Genomic DNA, 13266 nt, shown 5'->3' on the forward strand with positions numbered 1-13266 from the left:
AACTTAAACGGAAGTCAGCAGCTATACGGCAATTTAGCCAACCATCAAACTCTGGAATACTTCTTAAAGTGGTAAATGCGAACACGGTCTTAAAATTGTAAATTCGAAAGTCCAAGAGTTTACACAGTCAATTAGGAGAGACTTTCCTGAAGTAAAGATCTCCTCGAAGACCTGACGTTACTGCTGATCGCAGTAGGAACCTGCCTTGTCCATAGGATTCACGACGACAGAAATAAAACGGGTTCAAGGAACTGACCTTTTCCTCTGGAGAATAGACACTGCACAACCTTCCTTCTTTTCGAACCATAGAAAACCATAGAAAAACTACAGCACAGGGTCAGGCCTTTTGGCCCTTATTGGCTGTGCCGAACCATTTTCTGCCTAGTCCCACTGACCTGCACACGGACCATATCCTTCCATACACCTCACATCCATGTATCTGTCCAATTTATTCTTAAATGTTAAGAAAGAACCCGCATTTACCACCTCGTCTGGCAGCTCATTCCATACTCCCACCACTCTCTGTGTGAAGACGCCCCTCCAATGTTCCCTTTAAACTTCCCCCCCCCTCACCCTTAACCCATGTCCTCCTTTTTTTTTCCCCCTGCCTCAGTGGAAAAAGCCTGCTTGCATTCACGCTATCTTTTCCCATCATAATTTTATATACTTCTATCAAATCTCCCCTCATTCTTCTACGCTCCAGGGAATAAAGTCCTAACCTATTCAATCTTTCTCTGTAACTGAGTTTCTCAAGTCCCGGCAAAATCCTTGTAAACCTTCTCTGCACTATTTCAACCTTATTTATATCCTTCCTGTAATTTGGTGACCAAAACTGAACACGATACTCCAGATTCGGCCTCACCAATGTCTTATACAACCTCATCATAACATTTCAGCTCTTATACTCAATACTTTGATTAATAAAGGCCAATGTACCAAAAGCTCTCGTTATGACCCTATCTACCTGTGACACCACTTTTAGGGAATTTTGTATCTGTATTCCCCGATCCCTCTGTTCTACTGCACTCCTCAGTGCCTGTATATTCTACCTTCGTTTGTCCTTCCAACGTGCAATACCTCACACTTGTCTGTTTTAAACTCCATCTGCCATTTTTCAGCCCATTTTTCAAGCTGGTCCAAGTCCTTCTGCACGTTCTGAAAAACCTTCCTCACTGTCTACTACACCTCCAATCTTTGTATCATCGGAAAATTTGCTGATCCAATTTACCACATTACCATCGAGATCATTGATATAGATGACAAATAACAATGGACCCAGCACTGATCCCTGTGGCACACCACTAGTCACAGGCCTCCACTCGGAGAAGCAATTCTCTACTACCACTCTGAGGCTTCTTCCGTTGGGCCAATGTCTAATCTAATTTACCAGCTCTTCATGTATACCTAGCGACTGCATTTTCCTAACTAATCTCCCATGCGGGACCTTGACAAAGGCCTTACTGAGGTCCATGCAGACAATATCCACTGCCTTCCCTTCATCCACTTTCCTGGTAATCTCCTCGAAAAACTCCAATAGATTGGTCAAACATGACTACCAAGCACAAAGCCATGTTGACTCTCCCTAATAAGTCCCTGTCTATCCAAATGCTTGTAGATTCTGTCTCTTAGTACTTCCTCCAATAACTTACCTACTACCGACGTTAAACTTACCCGCCTATAATTTCGCGGATTACTTTTTGATCCTTTTTAAAACAACGGAACAATATGAGCGACTCCCCAATCCTCCGGCACCTCACCTGTAGACAGCGACATTTTAAATATTTCTGCCAGGGCCCTTGCAATTTCAACACTAGTCTCCTTCAGGGTCCGAGGGAACACCCTGTCAGGTCCCGGGGATTTATCCATTTTAATTTTCCTTAAGACAGCAAGCACCTCCTCCTTTTCAATCTGTATAGTTTCCATGATGTCACTCCTTGTTTCCCTTAGTTCCAGAGACTTCATGCCCGTTTCCTTAGTAAAAAAAAAAGCTATTTAAGATCTCCCCCATTTCCTTTGGTTCCGCACATAGCCGACCACTCTGATCTTCAAGAGGACCAATTTTATCCCTAACAATCCTTTTACTCTTAATATACCTGCAAAAGCTCTTTGGATTATCCTTCACTTTCACTGCCAAGGCAACCTCATGTCTTCTTTTAGCCCTCCTGGTTTCTTTCTTAAGTATTTTCTTGCACTTATGCTCCTCAAGCACCTTATTTACTCCCTGTTTCCTATACATGTCAAACAACTCCCTCTTCTTCTTTATCAGAGTTGCAATATCCCTTGAGAACCAAGGTTCCTTATTCCTATTCACTTTGCCCTTAATCCTGACAGGAACATACAAACTCTGCACTCTTAAAATTTCCCCTTTGAAGGCTTCCTACCTACCAATCACATCTTTGCCAGAGAACAACCTGTCCCAATCCATGCTTTTTAAGATCCTTTCTCATTTCTTCAAATTTGGCCTTCTTCCAGTTCAGAACCTCAACCCTAGGACCAGATCTATCCTTGCCCATGATCAAATTGAAACTAATGGTGTTATGATCACTGGAACCAAAGTGCTCCCCTACACAGACTTCCATCACTTCTCCTAACTCATTTCCTAACAGGAGATCCAATATTGCATCCCCTCTAGTTGGTCCCTCTATATATTGATTTAGAAAACTTTCCTGAACATATTTTACAAACTCCAAACCATCTAGACCCCTAACAGTATGGGAGTCCCAATCAATGTATGGAAAATTAAAATCCCCTACCAACACAACTTTATGTTTTCTGCAGTTGCCTGCTATCTCTCTGCAGATTTGCTCTTCCAAGTCTCGTTGACTATTGGGTGGTCTGTAATACAATCCCACTAATGTGGCCATACCTTTCCTGTTTCTCAGCTCCACCCATAAGGACTCAGTAGACAAGTCTTCTAATCTGTCCTGCCTGAGCACTGCTGTAATAATTTCCCTAACAAGCAATGCTACTCCCCCACCTTTCATTCCTCTGCCTCGATCACATCTGAAACATTGGAACCCTGGAATATTAAGCTGCCAGTCCTGCCCCTCCTGTAGCCAAGTTTCACTAATTGCTATAACATCGTAATTCCATGTGTCAATCCACGTCCTCAACTCATCTGCCTTCCCCGCAATACTCCTAGCATTGAAATATATACACCTCAGATGATTTTTACCACCACTCACAACCTTTCTATCAGTTGATTTGCTTAAACTTTCAACATCATTTATTTTCACCCCAGCCACACTGTCAGCTCGGGCACTCTGGTTCCCATCCCCCTGCAAATCTAGTTTAAAGCCTCCCCAATAGCACTAACAAACCTCCCTGAAACGATATTGGTCCCCCTGTAGTTCAAGTGTAACCCGTCTCTCTTGTACAGGTCCCACCTGCCCCAGAAGAGGTCCCAATGATCCTGAAATCTGAAACCCTGCCCCCTACACCAGTTTCTCAGCCACTTGTTCCTCCTCCAGAGCATCATATTCCTACCCTCACTGGCACCTGGCACAGGTAGCAATCCTAAGATTACCACCCTTGATGTCCTGCTTTTCAACTTCCTACCAAGCTCTCTATACTCACTCTCCAGGACCTCCTCACTCTTTCTTGCTATGTCATTGGTACCGATGTGCATCACAACATCTGGCTGGTCACCCTCCCACTTCAGAATGTCATGCAATCGATCAGAGACATCCTTGACCCTGGCACCCGGGAGGCAACAAACCATCCTGGATTCTCTGTCACGACCACAGAACCTCCTATCTGCACCTCTAACTATCGAGTCCCCTATCACTACTGCTCTCCTCTTTTCCCCCCTCCCTTCTGCACTGCAGAGCCAGACTCAGTGCCAGAGATCCAGCTACTGCAGCTAGTCCCAGGTAAGTCATCCCCCCCAACAGTATCCAATGCGGTATACTTGTTGTTGAGGGGAATGGCCACAGGAGAACCCTGCTCTGCCTGCCCTTTCCCCTTCCCTCGCCTGACAGTGACCCAATTTCCTGTCCTCTGCTCCTTTGGCGTAACTACCTCCCTGTAGCTACGATCTATAATATCCGCATTCTCCCGAATGATCCGCAGGTCATCGATCTCCCTCGGTATCTATTTCAGGCACCTTAAAACTATGCCCCTCGTGTTCATTATTTCAGCCCTGGGAAAAAAACCTCTGGCTATCCACACGTCAATGCCCCTCATCATCCTATTCACCTAAAAAAGGCTCTAAACATAAACAAAGAAATTATACATTGCTTTGAGGATTTGTTAGAAGTATACAAAATTATGAGGGTATAGATAGGGTAAATGCAAGCAGCTTTTTCCACTGAGGTTGGGTGGGACGACAACCAGATGTCCTGGGTAAGTAGGGAAGGAGAAACTTAACAGGAACAAGTGGAAAAGTTCTTTACTAAAATGGGCGTTGGAGTGAGGAATGAGATGCCAGCACAAGTGGTGAATATAAGCTTGGTTTCACCATTTAAAAGAAGTTTGATAGGTACCTGGATGGTAGGGGTATGGAGGGCAATGGTCCCAGTGCAGGTAGTTGCATTAGACAGCTTAAATGTATTTTCAGCATTGACTAGATGGGCCAGATAGCCTGTTTCCATACTGAACCATGTTTCTATGTTTCTGTGACAGAGAAGCTGGCCAAACTTGTTCAGAAGGGAAAAGGTAGGAGTAACAATGGAGCAGCAACGGCTGGAGTTTCTGGGAGCAATTCGGGAGCTAAGTGATAGATACATCTCAAAGAAGTGAAAGCATTGGATGGGCAGGAGGAGACAACTGTGGCTGAAATGAGAAGCCAAAGCCAATATAAAGGCCAAAGAGAGGGCAAAATATAGAGCAAAAACTATTGAGAAGCTTTTAGAAACCAACAGCAGACGACTAAAAAAAAAGTCACATGAGCTCGGGGGTGTAATTATGATATTGCAGTCATTAATAAGTCTTGGTAGCACTCAAAATTCTGAGGCATTTAGAGGAACAAAATATCCCAGGCCTCAATATCTCTTGAAAACCAAAGTTCCCTGCACCAGTTACCTTTCAACTTTTATTTTTGGAGGCACATACAAACTCTACACACTCAAAATTTCACCTCTTAAGGCCTCCCACTCACTAAGTACTCCTTTGCCAGAAAACAGCCTGTCCCAAGCCACACTTGTCAGATCCTTTCTGGTACCATCAAAATTGACCTTTCTCCAATTTAGAATCTCAACCCATGGTCCAGACCTCACTTTTTTCATTTTTTTTACTTTGAATCTTATGGAATTATGATCACTAATTTCTGTCACCAGCCCTGGATCATTTCCTAACAGCTTATTGCACTCTTTTATGTCAGGAATTCTACGTACTAATTAAGGGCACATTTGTCAAACTCTACCCCATCTAGTCCTTTAACAGTACGGGAGTCTCAGTCAATATATGGAAACTTAAAATCGCTTAATGAATTAAGCTTTGTTTCATGGCATGGTCTGCAAACTCTTCACAAATTTGTTCCTCTAAACCTTTCTGAATGTTGGGTGCAACCAAGTCCTAATAATGGCTACAATATCATAATTCCCTGTCCTCAGCTCATCTGGCTTTCCTACGATGTGATATGTACAGCTCAGCACATTCATCGCACCATGCTCAGCCATTTGATTGCTGACTCTCTCTGTGTCCTGAACAACATCTGACTGGTGTCAAGAAAACAAATTCTCTCTGATTGTCACAAAAACAAAGGAGCTGATTGTGGACAACAGGAGGAATGGAGACAGTCTAACCCCTACTGACATCAATGGATCTGGGGTTGAAAGGGTGAACAGCTTTCAGTTCCTCAGCATAAACATCACCGAGGATCTCACATGGTCTGTTCTTACCGGCTGTGTTGTGAAAAGAACACAGCAGCACCTCTTTCATATCAGTCGGTTGAAGAAGTCTGGGATGGGGCCCCAAATCCTAAGAATTTTCTACAGGGACACAATTGAGAGCATCCTGACTGGCTGCATCATTGCCTGGTATGGGAGCTGTACTTCCCTTAATTGCAGGAACCTGCAGAGAGTGGTGCGGACAGCCCAGAGCACCTGTAGATGTGAACCTCCCACTATTCAGGACATTTACAGCGACAGGTGTGTAATAAGGGCCCAAAGGATATTGGCGACCCCATTCACCACAACCACAAACTGTTCCTGCTGCTACCATCCAGGAAACGGTACCACAGCAAAGGACCAACAGGCTCTGGGACATCATCTTCTACCAGGCCATCAGACTGATTAATTCATGCTGATACAAATGCATTTCTATGTTATATTGACTGACAGGTGTATAAACTATCTATTATAAATTACTATAAATTACACATTGCACATTTAGATGGAGATGTAACGTAAAGATTTCTACTCCTCGTGTATATGAAGGATGTATGTGATAAAGTCAATTCAATTCAATTCACCATCTCCACTCTCTGTTCTGTCATCCTGGCTCCCATTCTCCCTGCAACCTATTTTAACCATATCACCCCTCCCCCACACACTGGCACTAGCAAGCCTTACCACTAGGATATTAGTCCCCTCTTGTTCTGTTGCCCTAACTAGATAATCCCCCCAACAATTTGTAAAGAGGCCCACTTGTTGTTGTGGGGGTCGGCCACAAGAGTACTCTGCCATGGCTATTGAACCTCATTCCCCTTCCTGACTCTCACCCAGTTTCCCGTGTCCTGCACCTTAGGTGTAACTCACCTTTCTTCATGTCATGTCTATCAACCCCTCCATCTTCTGGATGATCCAGAATTCATCCATTTCAAGTTCCAGTTCTTTAAAGTGCAGGGTTACAAGCTGTAGCTGGATACACATCTTGTAGATAGGAGAGAAGGGCAGGAACGCAAGTCTAAAGTTCAAACTGATAAGGAAACAAGGGATCCCGAACCCATGTCTGGCATACCGAACCTGTTTGAGGACAATAACTGTGATGAGGAGTGGGCACCCACCGTACCCCTCCCTCCCCCCCAGTTTACCAGGGGCTAAGTGCACCCAGTGCTCCCGTACCCCAATCCTCCCAGTACTCAGGTACGGTGGCCACTCAGGTAAAACAGTGGCGGCAGGGGAGGGGAGGCACTCTATACCCTGAGATCCAGAAAGGGAATACCGAGGATTATTCGGAGACAGGGAGGGAAGAATCCAATAAAACCGCAGAGTTAATGGCTCCACAAAGACCATTGCCCACCTGAATGCTGCCCAATCCACGAGCAGGAGGGGGGACAGCCCTCAGTGATTCACCCTTGAAGCCTCAGGAAATGATAATGATCATGAATCAGGCCCCACATAGAAAAGAAAAAACAGCACAGTTTGCTCAGTATGTCCGCAGTACTAAACAAATGTTTAATGCAACCCTGCAAGATTTATTCAGTCTCTGCTGCATGATTCTCTCAGCTGATGAGGGGTGGAAATGGAAGGCCGAATTGAGATACCAAACCTATCAGGAGTTACAGACGGAATGACATAATGGGAATGAACAGACAGACCAGATTATTCAAGTCTTGGAAGGACTCTCCAGCAATCTGTAAACATCATTAAAGTACTTGAATGCAAACCTAAGCCTGGAGAATTGGGACCAGAGTATTGGGAGCAAATTGTGGGCTGCTATGGCACTTTCTCAGGAGACCAAGCCTTTAATGATGGAAATTTGTCCCCCCCAGTTAAATGCCTTACTGCTCCAATGCTTACCAACTAAGTTAGCCAACATGATTAAAACAAGTAATATGGATTGGCCTGACTATGAACAAAATCGAATGCGATGAGCTTTGACATATTACTGGGACCCGGCTTTTGAATCCTGACGAACCCCGAAGGGAAGTAATATCAAAGGTGAATATGTTCAGCGGGAAGAACGACACAAGCAGGCTACATCTGGGGATCAGAAATGGGAACCAAAGCACGCAACGCATGTACTCACGTGCAGGTGGAATTCCAGGGGAACCAGTGTGATGTTTCATTTACAGCCACCACCAGACTGGGGTGTAATCTCGCAGGGGGAGACTTGCTATGTACCTTGGAAGCCGAGATTCTATGCTCAGACAAGGGTACGACCCTGGGACCAGTGAACAACCGGCAGTTTCCCCAGTTACCGACCCCCAGTGGTGGGCACTTAACCTGGACTCCACTGCGTTTGAACCCCTTCTGCCAGCGGTTGACTCTCGTGTGACTCTGTGCTATGAGCCTACGGGGTGCTCAGCTGAGGAAAGCCAATATTATACACTCCTCGAGGGACAGAAGTTCCCAGTCACGGTGATTGGAGAGGTGAAAGGAAGAGAGGGCAGTGCATTTCTGGCCAAAGTTCCAGATTTCCTTTGGCGACAGACAGGACTGGTGGTTCCCCATACCACCGTTAGGGTTTGCCCTGGATTCAAGCCAAAGAGCCTAGGGTTCCTTGCCTACACCTTGATGAAACAAGCCTCCAACACAGAGGGAGACTGGCAAGACTTGGTGGTGGGCCAACTCCAATACTGGAAGGAGTCTGAGGTGAAGACGGGACATCTGGTAAGACATTCTTTTAATATTGACCGAACCCAAGATGTTGTTCCCCATCTCTGGGCAATTTGAAGCCATGAAGTCGGCCGTACCACTGCCCCACTGTCCAGATCACCGTGAAAGAAGGACAGACTCTCCCATCCCTTCTGCAATACCCACTCAAGCCCAAGGCAACATTGGGTTCTCTCCAGCTGACGCTCTCAGTCCTTTGGCAGGTTCACTTGTTGCTGTTCCCTCATCTTCAGCTGTGGTTCGCTTACAGTTATGGGCTTTTCCTCCAATAAACCTCTCACTGCAGGTCTAACTTTAACATGAAAGATAATGAAGCACGTTAACAATGCAAAGGAGAACAAAACAATTCTGTTCAATGTTCCTAAAAATAAAACTCACTGAAATTTAAGCATTGAAGACAAATGTAATGCTGTCAGTGAACAAATCTGTAAATATCGCTGACACGTCATAAAACCTGATAAGGGATAGGAAGGAGTCATCGTTCAGTCATGGTAAGACATGAGATGTAGGAGCAGAATTAGGCGATTCGATCCATCGAGTCTGCTCCACCATTCAACCATGGCTGATTTTTATTCCAACACCATATTCTTGCCTTCCTCCTGTAACCCTGAAGCTACCTAGCAATCACAGATATGTTAACCTCTGCCACAAATATACACAAATGACAGCCTCAACCACACTCTGTGGCAACAAATTCCACAAATAAGCCACCCTTTACTTAAGATATTCTCTTCAGATCAATTTTATGGGGAAGCTTCTTTATTCTGAGACTGTGCTGTCAGATCCCAGGCTCTCCGTCTAATGGAAACATCCTCTCCATGTCCACTGTATCCAGGCTTTTCAACATTTGGTAGGTTTACTTAAACAAGCATCTCTCTGAACTCCATTCAGCACAGGCCCAGAACCACTGACTAACAGACAGGTGACAGTGAGGGGGAATTTCCAAACATGGTTTGAACTCTGAACCCCTGGATCCAATTCTACCTTTCCAAACATTTAATCACAGCCTCTCCCTGTGAGGGATGGAATGTGACCTTACTCTCTCCTCAGATCAGCAATCATTGCTTCCAAAGGATCTCCAGAAACAAACATCTGATCCCAGACCAGAAATACTCACTCATAAATCCAAGCAGTTTGATCCCCAAATCCATTTTACCTTCGTGAAAATCTGTGATAGGGTCACGCAGCTGAACATGCCACTTACCAACCCCAGAATCCTCGCACATCGTCCCCACATTAGGAATTTCCCCACAACCAATGTCCAGCAACCTGAGTCTTCTGAATCATTGTGGAAGGAGGAACATTCAGCCTCATCTACAGAAGTACTGACTTGGGTCAAATCCCAAATACTAACAGTTCCATATGCCTGGAGTCTGCATCCCAGGATTACAGCCCAAGCACCAATTTTCCCAGGACTCCCTTGTTGCCGGTAACATGCTGCAGTGTATCGACCATTCAGAGTTGAAAAACTGACACTCCTGCATCAACCTGTGGTAGAACGGGAACCTGATAATCGTCTGACTGGGCCAGATATTGGGCTGGAAAACCTGGGTGTGGGTCTCCAGCAGCTAAAATGAACACATTTTATCATTATCTTATTGTTAAATGAGATTTTGCCCAGCACAATTGGCCATTACATTTTCTGTAGGCTAACAGGATGAACAGGCTTTTCATTTCAAATTGAAATTAAGTGCTGGAAACTCGGTACATCAGATTGGGGGTGTGGAAAGAGTAAATGTGGAAAACTGAGTATCAGAACTGATGTTGCACGATCTGCAGAACACTTCCAGCATTTTCTCTTTTTACCTTAAATGACGCACAACTATTGACTGATCACAAGATGTTTGTGATGGCCTGAATAATGTTGAACAAATATAATGACCACATTCATTAATTTTCTCTTCATTCCAACACAGGGTTAACACAGTCAATGCTCACAACATCCTCCCCACCCCTCTATCAATCTGTCCCATCTGCTCCCAAGGCCACTAACTCTCAATGAGGGGAAGTGACCAGAGTGCTGTAAAAATGTGCACCACTCCCTGCAGATCTTGCGGCTGCTCCTGGCAACCGGGAAATTGCCTCTCCAAAAAAGACCAAAACAGGAAATAACAGACTCAACTTTAAATGTGGAGAGTCTTCTGTTATCAAAGATTAACATAGCAACCATTTGCTAACTTTGAAACTAAAATTGTGGTGACTGTCTTTATCCTTCCCCATTCTGCATTAAATAAATCCCCTGGTCATTCCAGGTAACAAACACAAATCACTCAGTGAGGCAAAACACTTCACAGTGAAGGCAACAGTAGAAGAGAGATTGTTGATTTATAATCATTGGTAGGATACAGGCTGGACAGAGGCTGAACAAGATGATTGATACATATGATTGAGGTGGTGGGATACAGGCTGGACAGAGTTTGAACAAGATGATTGATACATATGATTGAGGTGGTGGGATACAGGCTGGACAGAGGTTGAACAACATGGGCAGGGGATGAGCAGATAGAACCAAATGGGAGAAGAGATCAAGGACGATCACTGATAGTCCTCCAGCAATACACAGATACTGAATTAACACTACATACTACCATGAATGAAAATGACAAAAACAGAACAACAGCAACTTTGGCATTTACCCTTCTCCCCTAACCAACTTTTATCAACACAGCATGGAAAGTATTCCAAGGTTCGGTGTGAAGGTCTCACAACCCGGACCCACCCCGGCAGGTTTTGTCCAGGAAGCGGGGTGAGACCGCGAGTTCGGGAAAGTTAACGGGACTCACTGCCGAACATCGCTCGGGACCGACTCAATACTCACCGCATGGATCTTGTCGCTCTCGCTCCGCAGAAAATGATCCGTCCATCCGGCTGCCCGCCCGAGGGGGCGAGGACCCTCACCCGATCCGGATCCCGCAGACGATCAGCCGCTCCGGACAAAGACGGGAAAAAACATCGCCCCCAGTCCCGGGACTGCGAGCATGCGCAATGTGCTTATTGCGTCATCAGAGCGGACAAACCGGGCCTCGAATACAACCTGCAGATGCTGCCGATCTGCGATAAAACGGGATCACGTGACGGCAGAGGGTCTCCCACGTGACCCGGTGACTGCCTGACCCACCGGCAACATTTCCCTCATTATTTCACATTCACAACTCTCCCCTCTCAACCGCATGTTTCTGCTCGATCCTCCATCATGGAATTAATTTCCATCTTCTGCAGCCCCGTGTTGCCCCAACCACTCACCTCCCACCCCTGTCACTATTTCCACCTTCCCACCTCCCCCTCACCTGGACCCACCTCTCACTCCCCAGCTCTTGCCCCATCCCCACCCCTCACCTCTTTTCTCGGACTATTTCCCGTCCACTCTCAGTCCAGAGGGAGGGTCTCGGCCCGAAATGTTGACGGTCCATTTCCCTCCACAGATGCTGCCCGACCCACTGAGTTCCTCCGGCAGTTTGTTCTTTGGTCTGTATAACCCGTGTTAGTGTGGGGAGCGGGATTTTACACCATATTCCCGGTACAATCTCAACAAAACACAAATAATTGTCACTTTGCCCGGACCATTGGCCCCGCTTGCAGGGCAACAGTCTGCCGGTGTTTGCCCCCCAATGTGGTGAATCGCCACCACCGTGGGCTCAGACATTTCCACAGATGAGCCCCTCCTGTCCCCACCGGGACAAACATCCTGTCCGCCCCCTCTCTCACCGTCTTCATCCTCTCCCTCCCCGGGGAACCGGCATCAAACCGACGAGCCGAGCGGTCTCCTCCTACCTCTCAGCGATACCTCAGACTCCGGCCGCAGGAGACGCTTCACAAACGCCCCAACTTCCCTCGGAGGGAAATGGAAATAAATCAAAAAGCGGACATTTACTTTGGGATTTTGTTCCGCTCTGATGGAGGAGTTGACGGTGGGGACGACGGAGTCAGCGAGGGTAACGCCCTCTCGGCTGGTCCGCCTCCGCGACTGGCTGTAACCGGTGATTGACATCGCTTCGCACCAATGGGAATAGCGCAGCTCCTGAATCCTCTGTTGACAGCGGTGGGGGAGGGACTGGTCACGTGATTAGTAGCCCAGCCGTTAAACCGGTAGAGCTCGTGCTCACCAGCGCGTGGGTGACGTAAGACACCGCGCAAGTGAGGGCAGATCCCGGTGTGGGGGGGGGCATGTGTGACGTCAGGCGCGTGGGTGCGCCTGTGTGACTTCACCTGTGGGAGAGCGCTTGTATTTAAAAACACCTGAATGGACGTTTCTTATGATTTCAGTGGGACAACAACATTAATCACGGGTTTCATCACTGAATCCAGTGTTGTGAGATGTAAAGTCCCCTGTTATGTGTCCGGCTGTGCCGTGTTGTTGGTGGAGTGGGCAGCGTGGTGTTTGTCTCGATTCGGGTCACAACACCAGAATTGCCAGCGGGGTCCACACACAGTGTATTAGTGACCAGAAAACCTCCCGTCCCTGCAGTCTCTGTCTCCTGGTAAACTCAACACCCCGACAATGTGGATCATAGACACCCCTTCCTCTCAGAGTCAGGGGATCATTCAGACAGTGATCAAAGAGAGGAATTATATTTATTGGTCATTAAAGTTCACCCAGATTCGTTTGGACGGATTTGATGTGGAGTTCGGGGGTCACAGTGAAAGGGCCGGACGGCCGAACTCTCCCCGTTATCCAAACATCCTTCCAGGTGAGATTTTGATCTTTGCTCCATTATCTCTCTTGGGTAATCTTCGTAAAAGCGGAGATCAGTTTCCATAAATCTAAAAA

At 46.3% G+C, this 13266-nt stretch overlaps 1 long non-coding RNA gene across 1 annotated transcript; it reads right to left on the reverse strand.

The window, feature by feature from the left end:
* Positions 1-608: 608 nt before the first annotated feature.
* On the reverse strand, positions 609-8634 carry LOC140206726 (uncharacterized). Its single transcript, XR_011888371.1, has 3 exons — positions 7183-8634; positions 6699-6905; positions 609-1971 (listed from the first exon to the last, which is right to left on the reverse strand). It is a non-coding gene; the product is annotated as an uncharacterized lncRNA (long non-coding RNA).
* Positions 8635-13266: the final 4632 nt, after the last annotated feature.

The sequence above is a fragment of the Mobula birostris genome, chromosome 13 (assembly GCF_030028105.1).
Source record: "Mobula birostris isolate sMobBir1 chromosome 13, sMobBir1.hap1, whole genome shotgun sequence".
Taxonomy (NCBI): Eukaryota; Metazoa; Chordata; class Chondrichthyes; order Myliobatiformes; family Myliobatidae; genus Mobula; species Mobula birostris.